General features: G+C 35.2%; 1 long non-coding RNA gene across 2 annotated transcripts in view; it reads left to right on the top strand.

Moving 5' to 3' along the window:
* LOC137637582 (uncharacterized) overlaps positions 1–20,950 on the top strand; it is a 29,984-nt gene that overhangs the window by 6,936 nt on the left and 2,098 nt on the right. For both annotated transcript variants that reach the window (XR_011043719.1, XR_011043718.1), the window contains exons 2-3: positions 13,729–13,892; positions 15,384–15,711. This is a non-coding gene — a long non-coding RNA (uncharacterized lncRNA). The remainder of the gene's footprint in view (positions 1–13,728; positions 13,893–15,383; positions 15,712–20,950) is intronic.

Here is a 20,950-nt window from a genome sequence, read left to right as displayed (position 1 = left end):
ACCCTGCAGTAGTGTTACTCTTTATTGAATATTGCTGTTTTGGAGCCAAATTCTAAAATAAGTGCATATTAAATCATGTTTATTTTTCCAGGTAATGTAGGTTATCTGAGATGTGTTAATCATCTTGCAATGATCGTAGCATTTCCTAAAAACATAATTTGTCTTGTTTATGATAACGCTTTCTTTCTGGTTCCGAGTTTGGTTAGAGCTCTTAGACTCTAGCCCGTACTGGCCACTGTAAATAGCCTCTCATATTGTTTGGCCAATAGGTTTTAATGCTTATATTTTGAAACCTAGGTACGATTTAGATTTTGATTTTATTTCCGCATTATTTTCTTTGAGATATTTACTATTCTATTATCTATATGTTGATTAATTGGGAATCTATTGTATCCATCTAGATGCCATGTCTTTGACGTAGGCTGTCAATTGCCCACTAGATACCAAAATAGACATTTTTTTTCAAGTGCTTCGATATTGAGGATTGGAAAATTAATGCATAATACAATAAGCTCTCACGAGACATCAGAATGATTGAAGACAGTAAGGCTTTCAAGAGGAAACTGAAGACTTTCTTATTCTGTTCGTCCTTTGACAGTGACGATTTAACAGTAAATGAACAATACGTGATATGAAATGTTGAATACTCTGAATGAATAAGTTAAAATGACAGTTGAGGTCCTGTAGAGAGTAGGGTTCCCCTAATGTATAGGACCCGAAAAAACAGCCGTCAAACGTCAAACTAATACGCTTTCATATACTAAAGAATATTATGCGACAAATTGATCTTCGAGGTCCTGTAATGGGTAATATTTGTGTGATTGGACACGAAAAACAGCCACACCTCACTGTTGCCAGAAAATTATATTTACAATACTGCATCTAGTTTTCTCTGAAGAACATTATTGTCTATGTTGACTGACAATCCGGTAGTGTTTCATACTTTCAAAATGACTAACTAATAGTTCAAGAATGACATATTCTAGCCCTAATTAATAGTTCAAGAATGACATATTCTAGCCCTAACTAATAGTTCAAGAATGACATATTCTAGCCTTCTTGCCATGAAGAATGGATGCGAAATGGCTATGTATGTACCTAAGTCCTGATGACCGAGAGCACTTTTCAGAATGGGTGTGGCTGTAGCCACTGCCTCAGATTGTGGATATTTACACTCGTCAACAGTAGTAATTGCAATTTTTTAAATAGTATAAGTAAGGCTGTGAAAGTATTCTACTCCATTTAGTTTAGATATTACCTTCAGATAAATCCATTGGAATATTAAATATTCGGATGTGTATACCAAGATATAAATCATTTGTAAGTTTAGCCTAAGTCAGCCTCATGTCTTCTCATCACGTGCAACTGCACAGAAGTGGTTGGTAGAAGTTGCTTGAGGGTACATTCGGGCACACTATTCTATCTCTTGTTTTGTTTAAGTTTTTATAGATTATATAGGAAGGTTTTATTTTAATGTTGTTACTGTTCTCAAAATATTTTATTTTCCCCTGTTTCCTTTTCATCACTGGGTTACTTTACCTGTTGGAGCCCCTGGGCTTATGGCATATCCTGCTTTTTCAACTATGGTTGTAGCTTAGCACGTAATAATAATAATAATAATAATAATAATAATAATAATAATAATAATAATAATAATAATAATAATAATAATAATAATATTAATAATAATAAAAGGCTTAGTTTTGATCTTAAGGAAATCTATACCACCAATAAATTGAAATTAAGTTTAAATTAAAGTATGAAATTGCCCTGATAAAAGCCAAAGTAGAAACATGGCTCTTTTATATAAACTTTTAGCAAATGTTCTTGGGAAAACCTTTATAGAAACGATTTATATTGTATATAACTCTCATTTTTTTTCTCGTATTCCAATAGCACACGTATAATTACCTCATCAGGAATGACAATTATCTCTTACTGTAAGGGGGGTGGGGTGTCCTAGCCTGTTTTTTTGACCAACCAGACAGAACTGGTTTTCTGCATATTTGCTCCTCTTTTAAGAGGACTTGCCTACTCGTTGTCAGTGAATATTTAAGAAATCAGTTTTTAATCTGAAAATGGGAAGCCTAATTTAGTAATTAATACTAAGTATTCGTTTAGCATCAAGGCAAAAAGTTGAATTTATTTTGCATGAATTAATAATGAAGGGAAATTGCTGGCTACAGTATCAATTTGCCTTTTGACTTTAAGGCTGGTTATAAAGGATCAGTGCTTCTGTTTTTTAACCATTATAAAATTAGTGAAGATGCTACAGCAATTGTAATTTTAATCTTAACATTCGAAATTGTGGTCAAGAACTACTCAAAATGTGACATCATACAACCATGGCCATCTGTATTTCAAAGGACAATATTTTGCAAACCAAATTCAAAAATACGTCTTTGTTAAATCATACTCTCGTTTCTAGGGTGGCATAGGCACTTGCATGAGTTGCTAATCTAGCAATAATCGTGACTTTTCTTAAATATCATTAATAATATATCTTGTGCATGAGTAATATTTGTTATTTTTGTGTGTATTGAGAATCTGTTTATCCAGCGACTATAAATGGCTTCTCATGCAGTGGGGCCCATACATGAGCTTTACTTAAAGGTCTGTTTTTCTGATATATGTTCTTAATATCACACCATTCTTCATTACCAGTTATTCGTGTACATTTTAGGGCATTTAGCATATCACACAACACATTTGTTTATTGGCAAATGCTTTAATTTTGAAACTGAGGTAATATTCAATTTAGTATTTATTTACTTGTAGATATTTACTATTGGTTTTCACGTGTTGGTTCTGGCAAAATCGTAACTTAGGAGGAATTTCTTGTGTAATTCTGATATTTATGACAAAGTATTCTTGGAAAAGCATTTACCGATACGCCTTATTTTGTATTAAGCTACTATCAATCATTTTTCTTATAATTCACTAGTGGTCAGGCTTACTCAATTGCTTAGAGTTAGAGTTCTCTTGCTTGAGGGTACAATCGGGGGGCACTTTTCTACCTGGTTTCTCTTTCTCTTGTTTTGTTAAAGTTTTTATAGTTTATGTAGGAAATATTTATTTAGATGATGTTGCTGTTCTTGAAATAATTTATTTTTCCTTGTTTCCTCTCCTCACTGGGCTATTTTCCCTGTTGGGTCCATTGGGTTTATAGCATCCTGCTTTTCCAACTAGAGTTGTAGCTTAGCAAGTGATGATAATAATAATAATAATAATAATAATAATAATAATAATAATAATAATTAGTTAATGACAAAACAATTACTAGTTTTTCAACCAGTAAGGCAAAAAGTGGTTTTCAACATATTTGCTCTTTGTAAAGATCATGTTGTTGTTGTTGATGTAATCCAACTAAGTACAAATTTAACAGCGCACAGATACTGGGATACTTGATGAATTGAATTTTCACATTTGGCAATGTGGTGCAAAACTAATCAAAAGTGATTTTTATAAGTATTACTTCCGCAGCTATAGAATGTAGGTTGTGACACCCTGCAGTAGTGTTACTCTTTATTTGAAATTATGGTTGAGGAAGAAAATTCTAAAGTACGTATTTATATTGAATCATGTTTGTGTTTCCAGGAGATGTAGGCTATCTTGAGATGTGTTGCTCATCTTTCAATAATCGTAGCATTTCTTATAACATAAATTGTCTCGTTTATAATAATGTATATTTTTGTACTTAAGTTTGGTTAATGTAAAGAGCTTACAGTATAGTTTTAATTGAGATTCTTACTATAATTTTTCCTATGTTGGTTGCAGAATCGTGTTAGGTTAATATGAATTTAATATTAAATTCAAAATGGTTTGTGTTTGGGTGGAGAGAAGTAACAATGATCAGCACCAAAAGGTTAATTAGGAATATTATTATTAAATTCATACCTCAGTTGAGTCCTTTCTTAACATTTATATCGATAGTAATCGATTTTTGCCTTTTTCATAGCTTAAGGACAAATTGTCCTCAAATAAATCAGGGAAATATAATGAGCTGTATCTTCGGTCAAGTGAGGTCAATTGTCTTAACGCTGTGTGCAGGTTAAGCAAGCTAAGGTTTTGATGAGAACCAGACTTCTAGGAGCCTGGTGTGGACCATGTTATCAATTATCGGCATCTTTGTGACTTTAGGATTAATCGTGTTTGGTCTAATAGGATTCGAATGTACGTGACTGTTCATAGTTTCTCTGCTTTGCTTGTGAACGTGGCCCTTCAGTGTAGAGCAGTGATAGGCCTGGAATTTCTACTTAACAGACTCTCTCTCTCTCTCTCTCTCTCTCTCTCTCTCTCTCTCTCTCTCTCTCTCTCTCTCTCTCTCTCTCTCTCTCTCGTATTCTGTTACCTTTCAACAAAGAGAAGGGACCTTATCATGACTACTTTTCTCAAAAGCACTATTTTCTAAGAATATGATATGGTGACCCCCTTGTAGGTATTCCAGTAATCCTTCAGTCATGTGGATTTAAATCTCTTCCAGTCGAAATCCTTCAATCCAACTGGTGATTTATTTAACCGAGTTTAATTGTTCTAGATGTAATTTTTTTCAATACAGTTCTCTTCTAAATAGTGGTTGATTAATTTGGTAGTTAAGATCCCATTCGTCTAAAAGCTATTGATCCTGAGAGAGCCTTACCTTATTGCCTTATTTTTTGTTTGGGTTCCCCCAGGTCCCTCAGTGTGAGGCACCTCGTATATCCACCAGAGAGTTGCTAATGCACCTTCCGGTGTATTTTGCATCTTCCAGTCTTGGATGGTCTGGGATGCATCTTATGTATTTATAGAGCTTATTCTTAAACACATCTACGCTCACTCCTGATATGTTTCTTAGATGAGCTGGCAGCACATTAAATAGTCGCTGCATTATTGATGCTGGTGCGTAGTGGATTAATGTCCTGTGCGCCTTTCTTAGTTTACCTGGAATATTTTTTGGCACTATTAATCTACCTCGGCTTGCTCTTTCTGATATTTTAAGCTCCATGATATTTTCAGTAATTCCTTCTATTTGCTTCCATGCTTGTATTATCATGTAGCGTTCTCTTCTCCTTTCTAGACCGTATAGTTTTAAAAATTGCAGTCTTTCCCAGTAGTCAAGGTCCTTAACTACTTTTATTCTAGCAGTATAGGACCTTTGTACACTCTCTATTTGCGCAATATCCTTTTGGTAGTGTGGGTACCATATCACATTGCAGTACTCGAGTGTACTACGTACATAAGTTTTGTAAAGCATAATCATGTGTTCAGCTTTTCTTGTTTTAAAGTGTCTGAATAACATTCCCATTTTTGCTTTACATTTAGCCAACAGTGTTGCTATTTGGTCGCTGCATAACATATTCCTATTTAACATTACACCAAGGTCTTTAATTGCTTCCTTGTTTGTGATTGTCTCATTATTAGGTCCCTTGTATGCATACACCATTCCTTCTCTGTTTCCATAATTTATTGATTCGAATTTATCGGAGTTAAATACCATCCTATTTATCTCCGCCCATTCATATATTTTGTTTAGATCTCTTTGTAGTGAGTTCCTATCTTCCTCACAAGTAATTTCTCTACTTTTTCTTGTGTCATCGGCGAAACATCTCACTACGGAGTTTTCAACATCACAGTCTATGTCTGAGATCATAATAACAAACAGCAGTGCAGCTAATACCGTACCTTGTGGCACACCCCATATTACCTGGGCTTCATCTGATTTCTCGTCATTTGCAACCACTATCTGTTTTCTGTTTTGCAGGAATTCTTTTACCCATTTTCCTATCTTTCCCACAATATTATGCTTTCTCATTTTTTTCTCCAATATGTTATGGTCTACCTTGTCAAAGGCTTTTGCAAAATCTAGATAGATCACATCTGTGTCTTTTTCATTTATCATATTTTTGTATATGTTTTCATAGTGTGCTATCAGTTGGGTCTGTGTACTTTTTCCAGGCACGAAACCGTGTTGACCCATATTAAACAATTTATTTTTGACCAAATGGTTCATTATTTTCTTTTTTATTACCCTCTCATACACTTTCATAATATGTGATGTTAGACTAACAGGTCTATAATTGCTTGCCTCTAGTCTTGATCCACTTTTGAAGATAGGGGTTATATAAGCTAATTTATGTTTAACATTCTCTCTCTCTCTCTCTCTCTCTCTCTCTCTCTCTCTCTCTCTCTCTCTCTCTCTCTCTCTCTCTCTCTCTCTCTCTCTCTCTCTAAATGATTATATTAGTTAAATTGTTCTTAGTGCAGTCGACAAACAACTGTAACCACCTCATTAGTTATGGCATAAATCTTATTATAAGTACTATTAGTTCCTCGTCTGTGTTTGCGGTTTGCCAAGCAAAGGTTGTTACTTGCATTTTTGCTCAAGATGGGAAGACTGAGAATGTACACGTCTTTGGTGTTTAAAGGTTTAAAGGCCGTTCATGAATAGCAGAGGCAAGGGACAGTGACATTGCCCTATCGAGTAGACAATGCCCTAGAGAATGACCATATGTACCCCCTCCCCCTCTCCAGCCAAGCTAGGACCAAGGAGGGCCAGGCAATGGCCGCTGATGACTCAGATCAAACTAAAGGCTCCCCCAAACGCCCCATCCTTAGCTCACAAAGAGGGTGAGGTTGCAGCGACCAAAGGAAATTGACATGTATCTTGGTTCTAATAATTTGAAACCATCTGTAACTATTCTCGTGTCAAGACGATTTGTTGGATGTACAATATGTAGCAATTCTCTTAGATATTTTGTACGTCCGGTTCTGATAACTCGAGTCATTGTACAAATAGGCAGCCAGTTTAATTCAATTGATATAGGAGTGATCTTTTCTAGAGGTGGGACACCTTTTTTATTAATTATTTATTTCCTTATTTCCTTTCCTCACTGGGCTATTTTTTCCTGTTGGAGCCCTTGGGCTCATAGCATCATGCTTTTCCAACTAGGATTGTAGCTCAGATAATAATAATAATAATAATAATAATAATAATAATAATAATAATAATAATAATAATAATAAAAATAATCTTGCTGCTCTGTTTATTATGTTTTGTAATATCTTAAAGTTGTCATTTAAGATCGTAACAGAGCGAGTTTCAATAGTCAATTCTGGAAATAAAACAGGACTTATCATAGTCTCAGTTTTCCTTACTTCTGTAGTGACGTAATCATGACGTCATTCTATCACTACTTCGCTGAAAATAACGAGTGGACTTGTCCAGTATAGTTCAATACAAGATGGACGATCGGTTAGCGGTTGTCCAAAGTTATTTTTGTTTAGTTTTGGAAGGAGAGAGAAGCGACGACCCCTTGGTATTTCTCATTAGCCAAACTAATAAAGGTAAAGTTGATTTGGTTTTGAATTGAAGTGTTTGAATAAGGAATTATTCTTTATAATCTAGGATTCTCCTTATTCAATGGAGATAAACTGGGAACAAGACATATTATAGTCTCCTTGAAATTTAATTCACTGTGATTTGATAATCAACCCAGTGTCGAATTTTATCATAAGTTAATATTTCGACTTCAGATGTCCCTGGAATTGGTTTGGTCATCTGGTGGTATTGAAAAACGGCAGTCTTAAAGATGTATTTATAATCTTTTTTAATTAAGCCAGTATGTGTGTATTTTAAGTATTTTAATCGTGGAAGATATCTGGCCAGAGAGGCATTATGGAATTGGTAATGGCTTTAGCAAAGGGCCCCTCTTAGAAGCTAATATATTACACTTATTACGATCTCCAAAGTCAGGAAGACTTAATAAGATAGTGTCTCAATGGAGAACTTGTAACAATACAATATAAATCTGTCAGTGGGCACAAACTGTGATAAATTCCAAATTTATGGAATTCCAAAAACTATGTTTAATGTAATTTGGTTAAATCAAGTGTAGTTTTAAATACAGAGCAGCAACAGTAAATGAATTACCAGCAAGATATTTTTTTCATAATCATAACGTAGAATCCGGCAATACCCCAATTTCCTGACTGCAATAATTTAACTCCCGGAGAATAACTTTCAAATAGATAGATTTAAAACTGTTATCATTTATGCTTTGTTTCATTTATATCAAATAGCATTATTATCTATATACTAGCTGGGGATTTATAGTAATTACCTTTGCCAACTAAGTTGGAAGGAGGTTACGTTCTACCCTCTGTTTTTAGGTTTGTGTGTGTTTGTATGTGAACAGCTTCCTGGCCACAATTTCAATCGTAAAGAAACTTGCAGGGATTAACTGTTTTGGGAATAGCTGGAAATTATTAAATTTTGGAAGGTCAATGCCAAAGGTCAAGGTCATAGTAAAGCAAAATGTCCAATTCACGTATTCAGCCATAAGTTTGGAGACATTGTTGTCACAGAGACTTCATACTTGTTTCATATTTGAGTGTATGAAAATCCACACCAATTGATACATGTTAAAGTCAAAAGTCAAGGTCAAGGTTGAGCTAAAGGTCGAGAAATAAGCTGTCATGGCGGAGGTCTGCGCTCTACTGAGTACCCCTCTATTTTACAAAGAATTTCCTTAAGACTTGACATCTGATTGGTTTCTGACCTTAGCACAGGTGGTGTAGCAAATGTACTCTGTAAGAAGAGGGACTTGGTTTTAAGACCTCTGACTTCTCGGTGTAGGTAAGGCTGCTTATTGCAATGGTCATTAGAGATGGATATGTTAGTGAAAACTTCTTACCATCTATACATTACTTGTAGAGGTAACTTCAGTATTCAAACATTATTAGAAAACAAATGTATTGAAGAGTTGTATGGCTTGTCAAATATAAATAGTTTCCGACAGAGTTTAAGACTACAGTATGGTTGGTTCAGGGAAAGCAACAGAGAAAGAGTAGATGGTGAATGAATGTGCTATGTAAGTGTATAACTCAACAAGATTGTGGGGTACTTTTCATGTTAATCAAAATATTGCAAAAGGGAAATTTAAAGTATTTAAATAGTTACAAGAACCTTCCTTGTATCATAGTGTTGTTTTGTGTAACAGATATTCTTAATATTTTATTTTATGCAATTATTCATATATATAATTCAAGGTAGATATGTTTAAAAGGTAATTAAGTGTGCAAAAAGTTACCTTCGGTTTTTCAGAAACAAGTTACTATTCCCACTCATTGTTGGGCCAAGTGGGCCAATTAATGTCTATCTGGTGCCCTGTTGCTGGCCATATGAGCCACATTTATGAAATATGTTCCCACCCTGGCCCCAGTGACGAGCATTATGGGCAAAACTAATATAAAAAACAACTAGAAGGGCACTCAGTAAAGCGCAGACTGACTTTACTTTTACGGGTTTATTTCTCGCCCTCCATCAGACACTAAAGGTCTGTTCAGGTGGGCCTTGGTGTGTGAAGATAATTTCTTTCCAGTTAATATTTTGCTCTGTATCATTATCAGTTATTTCGCTAGCATTTATATTCAGGCTTAATAGTTTTCCGGTCACTATTATAATACTTTCTAAAAAGATAAGTCTTCAGGTTTTTCTTGAAAGCTGCCACATTTTTGCTATTCTTGACATCGAGTGGAAGGTCGTTGAAGAGACCTCCAACGCCGCAGCTTATTTCACGACCTTTTGCTCAATCTTGACCTTGAACTTTGACCTCAGCATGAACAAAATTTAGTCATTTCTAGCTTTTTACATAACAGTAAATCCCTGTAAGCTTCATTACTCTACGATTAAAGTTGTGGCCAGAGAGAAAAGCATAACCTCCTTCCTGCCTATTTCCGCTACTAATAAAAGACTTTAAAATGTTTCCAGTGACCCTAGTAGAATACAGTATTTTACTTTCAAGTCCTGCTTTCCTGGTCCTATTAATAACATTGAATATTCATATAGGCACCATCTAAGACATCCTTAGTATACATGGTCCGTAACCTTTGCAATTTCTTGAATTCGCTATGTGATTATCCACTTTGTTCCTCTAAGTGCAGTTTATTGTGAAATCCATTCCTTAATGGTGGGATTTCCTGAACATTTCCCGTACTTTTTTATCACCAGCCTTGAACTTGCAATCTTTTTCAAGGTGTCCATACCTTTGACAGCTCTAGAAGATCACATGCTTCTTATTCCGGATGTTACAAGTACCCTTTTGCAACATAACCATATCCCCTAAAGTACCTCAATTTCTTTTTTCAAAGTTCATTTTTGTAACTAGTAAAACCTATAACGTGAAGGTAATTCCATAGCGCTCGGCATATTTGTAAATTAGTAAATTTCCACTACTTACACATCTTCCCAAATTAACTTTTTAACTCCTATTGCCTCAAACACTGCTATTGGATTTATCAGTTCTTGTTGTTGCTTTTTGTATAAATTTCCCTCTGAACCAGCTGTATCACAAATAAGTTTCCAGTGTTATGATAGATATTTTGATGCTGCTAAAAGGATATTGATGGAAATTGGGTTTTTTCAGGGTAATTAAGCATTTCAGTGATAGATTGGTAAGGTATTAAACTCTATCACTATGGGCCGGTCAGCCTTTCTCGTAGGCTTAAGTTTATTCCCAAGTGGCAGTAATCTGTGTCATGTTTTTCAAATTCGTTCTCATTTTGGTTTTTGAGGGTCACAAAACATTTCATTGAGTTTGGAATTAAATTGAATAAGATAAGTAAAAATCAGCTAAAATATAAGAACTTACTGGAGTATTCCAAGCTGTTTATCAGCATTTGAGTTGGTAATGGGGACTTATTAAGCAAGAGGTTTTATGCTAAAAGTTGCCAAGTATTTTCATATTTATTTTGAAGACATCCTCTAAAAATATCTGGTGTCTGCTGGTTGTGTAAAGTTCAATCATTTTTATTTAACTCGTACTGTTTGGTTTTTGATATTCTTGATATGTTTAATAAGTGCTTTAAAGGTGTATAAACTATTAGGAAATTTAAGGCCAATGTATATTCACTTTTAAGCATTACGATGCCATAGATAGTTGTGTTTAGTGAAACATTAAGCACAAACAATGCCCGGATTCCAGGAACATTTGGGCACACTATTCTATCTTATTTCTCTTTCTCTTGTTTTGCTAAAGTTTTTTATAGTTTATTTCGGAAGTATTTATTTCAATGCTGTAATTCTCTTTATTTTTCCTTGTTTCCTTTTTCCAGTGGACTATTTTCCCTGTTGGAGCCCCTGGGCTTTATAGCATCCTGCTTTTCTAACTAGGGTTGTAGCATAGCAACTCGACCAATTTGATAAATTAACATTACCATACTACTACTAAAACATTTGATTACTGAGTAGCTACATAGCATATTGAAAAGTTCTCATTGAACTAAATTCCATGTGGTAGGAATTTCGTCTGCCAATTTTTCAGTACTTCTCTCAAATATTGTCCTCAATGGAAGAGATAGATTGAATCTGGCAATGACGCAAGACAAAGGTTGTATTTTGATATGACTTTCATTGGTCTATTATTGATCCATAAGACATTTGATAATGCAGAATACTGTTAATTTTACTCAATTACTTTGTACGTGAAGTAACTGTAATGGGGAGGCAGTTATTTGCAAGCTGCTTTAGAAGCAAGAGTCCGTGCTAGTACAAAACTTTGAAGAAACATAATGCATAAAGTTGCTTCTTCATTAATTATATACCATTGTTCTGTAGTCTCGGGTAATGCCATAGCCTCTGTACCATTGCCTTCTACTGTCTTGGGTTAGAGTTCTCTTGCTTGAGTCTACACTCAGGCACATTGTTCTATCTAGTTTCTCTCCCTCTTGTTTTGTTAAAGTTTTTATAGTTTATATAGGAAATATTTATTTCAATGTTTTTACTGTTCTTAAAATATTTATTTTTTTTTTCCCTTTACTCCCTGGGCTATTTTTCCCTCTTGGAGCCCCTGGGCTTATAGCATCCTGCTATTCCAACTAGGGTTGTAGCTTAGCATTTAATAATAATAATAATAATAATAATAATAATAATAATGATAATAATTTTATATATATATATATATATATATATATATATATATATATATATACTGTATATATATATATATATATATATATATATATATATATATATATATATATATATATATATATATATATATATATATGTATATGTGTGTGTGTGTGTGTGTGTGTGTGTGTGGGTATATATATAAAGTATTCTATAGAAACTCGATTACTGATTCTCTGTTTTTGTATTTGAATAGATTTTAGTTTTTATTCTGGACTCTGATTGAATTAAAGTTAATCTTCCTGTCCTAAATTTTATTTGGAAGAAGATATTTACCTCCGCCAGCGAAGTTGGAAGGAGGTTATATTTTTGCCCGTTTGTGTGTGTTTGTGTTTGTGAACAGCTTCCTGGCCACAATTTTAATAGTGGAATAATGAAACTTGTAGGGATTAACTGTTAATTAAAAAGCTGGAAATTATAAAATTTTGGAAGATCCATGCTGAAGGTCAAGGTCACGGTCACGGTCAAACAAAATGTCCAATTCACGTAAATTAGCCATAAGTTTGAACATCGTTCTCACAAGAGACTAGAAATTTGGTTCATATTTGAGTGTATGTTACCAGCCAATGCTTATTGAGAGAGAGAGAGAGAGAGAGAGAGAGAGAGAGAGAGAGAGAGAGAGAGAGAGAGAGAGAGAGAGAGAGAGACTATCCTGAAATTCTCTCTTAACTTTTTGCTAATTCTGAATTTACTCAACGGTTGAAGTGAAGTTGTTTAAAATTGTTTTTGTGCATTTTCTTGGGTTATACTTTCTTGTGGGTGCCTTTTTTTCAAATTAAGTAATTTAATTCGTAATCAGTGTTTGCTATTAAAGTTTAAAAAACTGTAATAGTTCACTAGATTACTAAACAGTTTTATAAGCTAAGTAGAAAATACTAAAACTGAGTTGAAGGTTCCCAAAGTAAACTAAAATGTCTAAAAAGGAGTTTTCCCTTTTCCAAAGCAAAGAAATGACAATCTAACGTTTTTATTATGAAGGAGAGCTTACGGAGTTCATAGTTTCTGTAATATACTTGAGCAATTAGATTATAGTTAGGCAATTCGCAAATGACTGGGAAAGATTGAGATGTGCTGTAGTGTAGATATAAAACTATCATAACATTAATGCTTACTTTGGATAGATAGCTATGGTAAGCAGCTCTTCTAGGAGAACACTACTCCAAAATCAAACCATTGTTCTCTAGTCTTGGGTAGTGCCATAGCCTCTGTACCATGGTCTTCCACTGTCTTGGGGTAAAGTTTTCTTGTTTAAAGGTACACTCGGGCACACTATTCTATCTAATTTCTCTTCCTCTTGGTTTGTTAAAGTTTTTATAGCTTATATAGGAAATATTTATTTTAATGCAGTTACTGTTCTTAAGATATTTTATTTTTCCCTGTTTCCTTTCCTCACTGGCCTATTTTCCCTGTTGGAGCCCCTGGGCTTATACCATCCTGCTTTTCCAGCTAGGGTTGTAGCATAATAATAATAATAATAATAATAATAATAATAATAATAATAATAATAATAATAATAATAATAATAATAATAATAATAATATACTTGAGCAATTAGCATATAGTTAGGCAATTCGTTAATTTCTTGGGAAGAATTGGGAAGTCGTGTAGTGTAGAACAAACTATCATAACTTTAATGCTTTCTTTTGTGAGATATACATTTAGTTTTTCCATTTTTCAGATTTTAAAAGAAGTGTAATTTAATATTTTCATATGTCAATAGCTGTTTAAAGTACATTCAGTTTACAATTTCAGATTTTAAATCGTGCTATATTCTCTTCCAGGTGTGTGTAGCTGTTTCCGTGCAAACTACTATGGCGAAAAAGACATTTAAATTGAGTTAATTTCAACTGGAGGAAATAGAATAACTGGAAAAAATATCTTAAGTTGAACTTGAGGCGAAAGTAGAGCTTAACGGGAATGGATTTCGAAACTCTTAGAGTTGAAGGTGAGTTTAAACCCAAGTCAATTTTCTAAACACTGACACCAGTTAGGGCGAAAAAGAGTAGTTAATCTGAGAGAAGTCAGATGATAGGGGGACAAGTCTTCCCAATCTTTCGTCTTCATTCTTGAAACTAAACTTTAAAAAAATTAAATCAAAATAATTTGTTTATAAAAAGCATTAAATATACATAGTTCTATGGACGGTTCTAAATTTCAAAATGAAGAACACTGACATAGATCGCGTATCAAAATTACTGTAGAATTTTCACTTTGTCAAAAACTGAAAATGGTACCCTCTATATAGTGAAGAAAAACTTATTAATGTCTCGCTTAAAACTCCTACCAGACTTTAGCGAACAATAGCCTTAATTATTACCTTCCCTGATACTTACTCACATTTCAGTGTATAAAACATATTTTCAGTTTGTTTGTCTGCATTAGTTTTATATATACAGAATATTTGACCAAGTTGTGGAATGATCTTCCTAATCGGGTAGTTGAATCGGTAGAACATCAAAAGTTCAAACTTGCAACAAATGTTTTTATGTTGAACAGGCTGACATAAGTTTTTATAGTTTATATATGAAATATGTTTTAATGTTGCTACTGCTTTTAGATGTTCCATTTTAATTGCTATTATTTCTAAAATAGTTTTACTTCATTTCCTTTCCTCCCTGGGCTATTTTACCCCATTGAAACCCTTGAACTTATAGCATCCTGCTTTTCCAACTAGGGTTGTAGCTTAGCTAGTAATAATGATAGTAATCATGTTTCATCTCCAATGTAGCTTTCCCTGCAAAACATCTCCTAAAAACATTAGTGCGTGCAGGCTCTTCCATATCCAAAAATCTATTGCCAATGTAGCAGTTTGCAAAAATAAAATCTTGCATCTCCCTAGTTTCAAATCGTGCAGTCTTCCACGTCTTGCTCAGCTTGCAAAGAAACTAGAAAAAGTTATGATAAAACTGAAAAAGGAAGTCAAATAATACCATGACACAAACTGTTACCACAATATTTATAAAACTCATAGTTTATTTCTTCTTGAATAACTTGATAGTTGTAGTTTGCAATGCTCTGAGAACGAATGGAAGCCTGTTAAGAGGTTAACCACATCCATGGTCACATTCAACATTACTATGAAACTGCAGTACAATTTTCTTTGTAATTTGTGAAATTTTATAGAAATTTTAAGGTAAAGACGCTTCAGGATGTATGTTCCTCAGCGTACTAGTTACCCCTCATTTGTGGCCAATAGTTTTAGGTGTGTTTGTTTTGACAAATACCTCTTGTATTTGTTCGGGCTATCATAGATATCTTGTAACTAAATAGATTTTTATGCCTGGCAGTAAACTCGGCTTTTGACATTAGATAGTCAACTAGTAATAAGTGTCTTAAGGTTGGAAGGAATCTTAAACTATTCTGGGGGAAAATATAGTTTCAGAACAGTAGGCAAAAGTGAAAATATTTCTAAAATGTCATTTTCAATTCTTTCCAGATTTAAGCTCCAGTTTTCTTGGTATGGTAGCCATGACACTGAAGACTGGAAGAGAACCTAAAGACTGACATGCAACAAGTTAAGATTTTGTAAGAAGAGCTTGAATCGTTTTCCAGATGTTCGACACAGTCGCCAAGAAGATGAGAATCTCTCGGGCCGTATTTCAAATTCCCTTCTGAAGACCACGAGACTCTAGGAAGATCATCCTCATCAATCATCATGTAGGTGTCATATCCCAAAGGAGATCGGCAATTATGTCTCGCCCTTCCTCTCTCTTTCCGACGCTCTGCAGCAACCGAGCTAATAATATACACTGCAGTAATTATAGGTAAGTGGTTAACTAAATAAGATATTTTTTGAGTGTGTGAGAACATTAAAAGTCGAACCTTCCTGCATTTCAGGCTGTTGAAATATCATTTAATCTTAAATAACTTTTTAATACTAAATTTCATGATGTTTTGGTTAAATTTTTCCTGCCAGTCCCAAATGTACATCCTGTGTCTATAGACCAATTTATTATTATTATTATTATTATTATTATTATTATTATTATTATTATTATTAGCTAAGCTACAACCATAGTTGGAAAAGCAAGATGCTACAATAACAAGGGCTCCAACAGGGAAAAATAGTCCAGTGAGGAAAGGAAATATGAGAATAAACTATATAAGAAGCAATGAACACTTGAAATAAAATATTTTAAAAACATTAACATCATTAAAACAGGTTTCATTTTTGCATTCTGTACTCTCTCTACTAATAATACACATTCATTTGCTTGTAGTATAGAAAATGCTATTCCAACTTCATCCTGGCTTATGTCTCGTCTCACATTTTCACAGACATCTCAACAAGTACTTCCCAGAATACCAACACGGCCATTTTTCTTTTCACGTTTATTAACTTCATCCAAACTTTTGCCATTTTTCTCACTTTATAAAACTACCCTCTCTATAAATACCTCCCACAGCATCCACATAATCACTTATATTAATTTTTAACCTTGTTTCCATTCCACTTTTCATACAATATAACCAGATATTTTTATCATACTGTTCACTCAAGGTCCAATGGATCTCTCTCTCTCTCTCTCTCTCTCTCTCTCTCTCTCTCTCTCTCTCTCTCTCTCTCTCTCTCTCTCTCTCTCTCTCCATGAACTTTAAGATTTTATATATCCTCTAGCACTTTTACCAATATCTTCACACGCTACCCAAGCAATTCTATTTTTTCCCAAGTTTTATAAACTTCTCTGTGAGGTTTCCAATGTTCTGATAAGATTATATATCTCTATTTTAGTACAGTATATATTTTCAAATGGATGGTCCTGGTGTTTATCAAATATAAATAATTTCGAACGCCCTTTTACACATGTAATGTTCTCGATATATTTCTGTATTATACTAGTATCCTACAGATATTTTCATCAGATGGTTTCGATATAAAACCCTACCTCCATTGTGGTGTCTTTCTCTGCTCAACGTTTCTCCATTTTCGATCCAATTTCATCCATTTTGCTATTCTAAATATCATCTTTTCCCTCAGTTGAGTCGAGATTGTTTAATCCATTCTTTTCAACTTCTTCTTTTACCCATAGTCACCGTAAAAGAGCCTCCAGCTGCTTCTGATAGAAAAATCTATCTTTTCCTGTGCCTTATCCATAACAGAGCTTTAAATCTCTCTCCCTCTCTCCTATTGACATAGTGGTACACTGTGCATTCGTTGATCTCATGATTATCAACTCTTCCTCTTTTGCTAGTTTATTTCTTAAGATGTATCTTTCTACCAGCGTGATCAAATTAACCTATAGCTGTCTATGTTCTATTATGTTTCGCAAAGTAAAATTCTGTCTTTGATTCTGTGCGCACTTCTCTTCATAGTGAAATAAATGCTTTTCAAATGTTCTTTTACTTTTGTGGCATCGTTTGTTGCTGGCATAGTCCTGATTGTTAACTCTACTATAACTACATCTGATAAATTAGTGCCATCAGTGTACTTCCCGTGGATAACTGCAGGCGTTACCGAAGGGTCTTGGTATAGTTTATATCCGTCTGCATAACCTCCATTTCACAATTTCTTCTCTTGCTGACCAACCTTTTAACTTTTACTTTGTCCTGATATTAAACTAAATTAAGATTTATATTACACATAGTGCTATTAAGAGTCTAATGTTATATTCCCTTTACACACACACACACTCTCTCTCTCTCTCTCTCTCTCTCTCTCTCTCTCTCTCTCTCTCTCTCTCTCTCTCTCTCTCTCAGCATGGACGAATCTTGCCCTCACTACAAGCTCAGATATAATACTCTTAATGTTACTATGTCTGTCATTCCAATCATCATCCTGAAACATTCGACCTCTTATTTCTCAACTCATCTACAATTGTATGGCGGTCTGCTTTTCTTTTGTTTATCGATTGCTTCCATTATCAAGTATTTACTCCCAAGGAGAGTTCTTCCATTCATTGGTTGTTTCTTCTTTTATCTAACTGCCTATACTGTTTTTTTTTACAAGATCACATTCTATTATTATTATTATTATTATTATTATTATTATTATTATTATTATTATTATTATTATCATTTCCTTTTCTGTCATTCCATTCTTTCATATGAATCATAACACACTTTATTCTTCCCATTCTTCTGCAATTTTCCCTATGTCTGCATTCATCTCTCATTGAACAAGTTCAATTGCTTATGTTCCCACCAGTGATTGATCCTTATCACCTTTACATACTGCATTCATTAAGTATTTATTCACAGAGGGAGTTCTATCTCTGCTTCAGACTCGAGTTTCTCACGTGACCAACATACAACCTTTCCCTTTTCAATGGCAACCATTCTGACCAAAGTTACTCCTAAAACATACGTTCCTTCGGACTCGAGTTTCTCACGTGACCAACATTCAACCTCTCCCTTTTCAATGGCAACCATTCTGACCAAAGTTACTCCTAAAACATACGTTCCTTCGGACTCGAGTTTCTCACGTGACCAACATTCAACCCTTCCCTTTTCAATGGCAACCATTCTGACCAAAGTTACTCCTAAAACATACGTTTCTTCAGACTCGACTTTCTCACGTGACCAACATTCAACCTTTCCCTTTTCAATGGCAACCATTCTGACCAAAGTTACTCCTAAAACATACGTTCCTTCGGACTCGAGTTTCTCACGTGACCAACATTCAACCTTTCCCTTTTCAATGGCAACCATGCTGACCAAAGTTACTCCTAAAACATACGTTCCTTCGGACTCGAGTTTCTCACGTGACCAACATTCAACCTTTCCCTTTTCAATGGCAACCATGCTGACCAAAGTTACTCCTAAAACATACGTTCCTTCGGACTCGAGTTTCTCACATGACCGAGATTCAACCTTTCCCTTTTCAATGGCAACCATTCTGACCAAAGTTACTCCTAAAACATACGTTCCTTCGGACTCGAGTTTCTCACGTGACCAACATTCAACCTTTCCCTTTTCAATGGCAACCATGCTGACCAAAGTTACTCCTAAAACATACGTTCCTTCGGACTCGAGTTTCTCACATGACCGAGATTCAACCTTTCCCTTTTCAATGGCAACCATGCTGACCAAAGTTACTCCTAAAACATACGTTCCTTCGGACTCGAGTTTCTCACGTGACCAACATTCAACCTTTCCCTTTTCAATGGCAACCATGCTGACCAAAGTTACTCCTAAAACATACGTTCCTTCGGACTCGAGTTTCTCACGTGACCAACATTCAACCTTTCCCTTTTCAATGGCAACCATGCTGACCAAAGTTACTCCTAAAACATACGTTCCTTCGGACTCGAGTTTCTCACGTGACCGACATTCAACCTTTCCCTTTTCAATGGCAACCATGCTGACCAAAGTTACTCCTAAAACATACGTTCCTTCGGACTCGAGTTTCTCACATGACCGAGATTCAACCTTTCCCTTTTCAATGGCAACCATTCTGACCAAAGTTACTCCTAAAACATACGTTCCTTCGGACTCGAGTTTCTCACGTGACCAACATTCAACCTTTCCCTTTTCAATGGCAACCATGCTGACCAAAGTTACTCCTAAAACATACGTTCCTTCGGACTCGAGTTTCTCACATGACCGAGATTCAACCTTTCCCTTTTCAATGGCAACCATTCTGACCAAAGTTACTCCTAAAACATACGTTCCTTCGGACTCGAGTTTCTCACGTGACCAACATTCAACCTTTCCCTTTTCAATGGCAACCATGCTGACCAAAGTTACTCCTAAAACATACGTTCCTTCGGACTCGAGTTTCTCACATGACCGAGATTCAACCTTTCCCTTTTCAATGGCAACCATTCTGACCAAAGTTACTCCTAAAACATACGTTCCTTCGGACTCGAGTTTCTCACGTGACCAACATTCAACCTTTCCCTTTTCAATGGCAACCATGCTGACCAAAGTTACTCCTAAAACATACGTTCCTTCGGACTCGAGTTTCTCACGTGACCAACATTCAACCTTTCCCTTTTCAATGGCAACCATGCTGACCAAAGTTACTCCTAAAACATACGTTCCTTCGGACTCGAGTTTCTCACGTGACCAACATTCAACCTCTCCCTTTTCAATGGCAACCATTCTGACCAAAGTTACTCCTAAAACATACGTTCCTTCGGACTCGAGTTTCTCACGTGACCAACATTCAACCCTTCCCTTTCCAATGGCAACCATTCTGACCAAAGTTACTCCTAAAACATACGTTCCTTCGGACTCGAGTTTCTCACGTGACCAACATTCAACCCTTCCCTTTTCAATGGCAACCATTCTGACCAAAGTTACTCCTAAAACATACGTTCCTTCGGACTCGAGTTTCTCACGTGACCGAGATTCAACCCTTCCCTTTTCAATGGCAACCATTCTGTCCAAAGTTACTCCTAAAACATACGTTTCTTCAGACTCGAGTTTCTCACATGACCGAGATTCAACCTTTCCCTTTTCAATGGCAACCATTCTGACCAAAGTTACTCCTAAAACATACGTTTCTTCAGACTCGAGTTTCTCACGTGACCAACATTCAACCTTTCCCTTTTCAATGGCAACCCTTCTGACCAAAGTTACTCTAAAACATACGTTTCTTCAGACTCGAGTTTCTCACATGACCAACATTCAACCTTTCCCTTTTCAATCACAACCATTCTGACCAAAGTTACTCTAAAACATACGTTTCTTCAGACTCGAGTTTCTCACATGACCAACATTCAACCTTTCCCTTTTCAATCACAACCATTCTGACCAAAGTTACTCTAAAACATACGTTCCTTCAGACTCGAGTTTCTCACATGACCAAGATTTGACATTTCCCTTTTCAATCACAACCATTCGGACCAAAGTTTCTCTTAAAACATACGTTCCTTCAGACTCAAGTTTCTCACATGACCAAGATTCAACCTTTCCCTTTTCAATCACAACCATTCGGACCAAAGTTACTCTTAAAACATACGTTCCTTCGGACTCGAGTTTCTCACGTGACCAACATTCAACCTTTCCCTTTTCAATGGCAACCATTCGGACCAAAGTTACTCTTAAAACATACGTTCC

The sequence above is a fragment of the Palaemon carinicauda genome, chromosome 3 (assembly GCF_036898095.1).
Source record: "Palaemon carinicauda isolate YSFRI2023 chromosome 3, ASM3689809v2, whole genome shotgun sequence".
In the NCBI taxonomy this organism is placed as follows: Eukaryota; Metazoa; Arthropoda; class Malacostraca; order Decapoda; family Palaemonidae; genus Palaemon; species Palaemon carinicauda.
The sequence above is the reverse complement of the archived record's forward strand: the minus strand, read 5'-3'. Positions and strand labels throughout refer to the sequence as shown.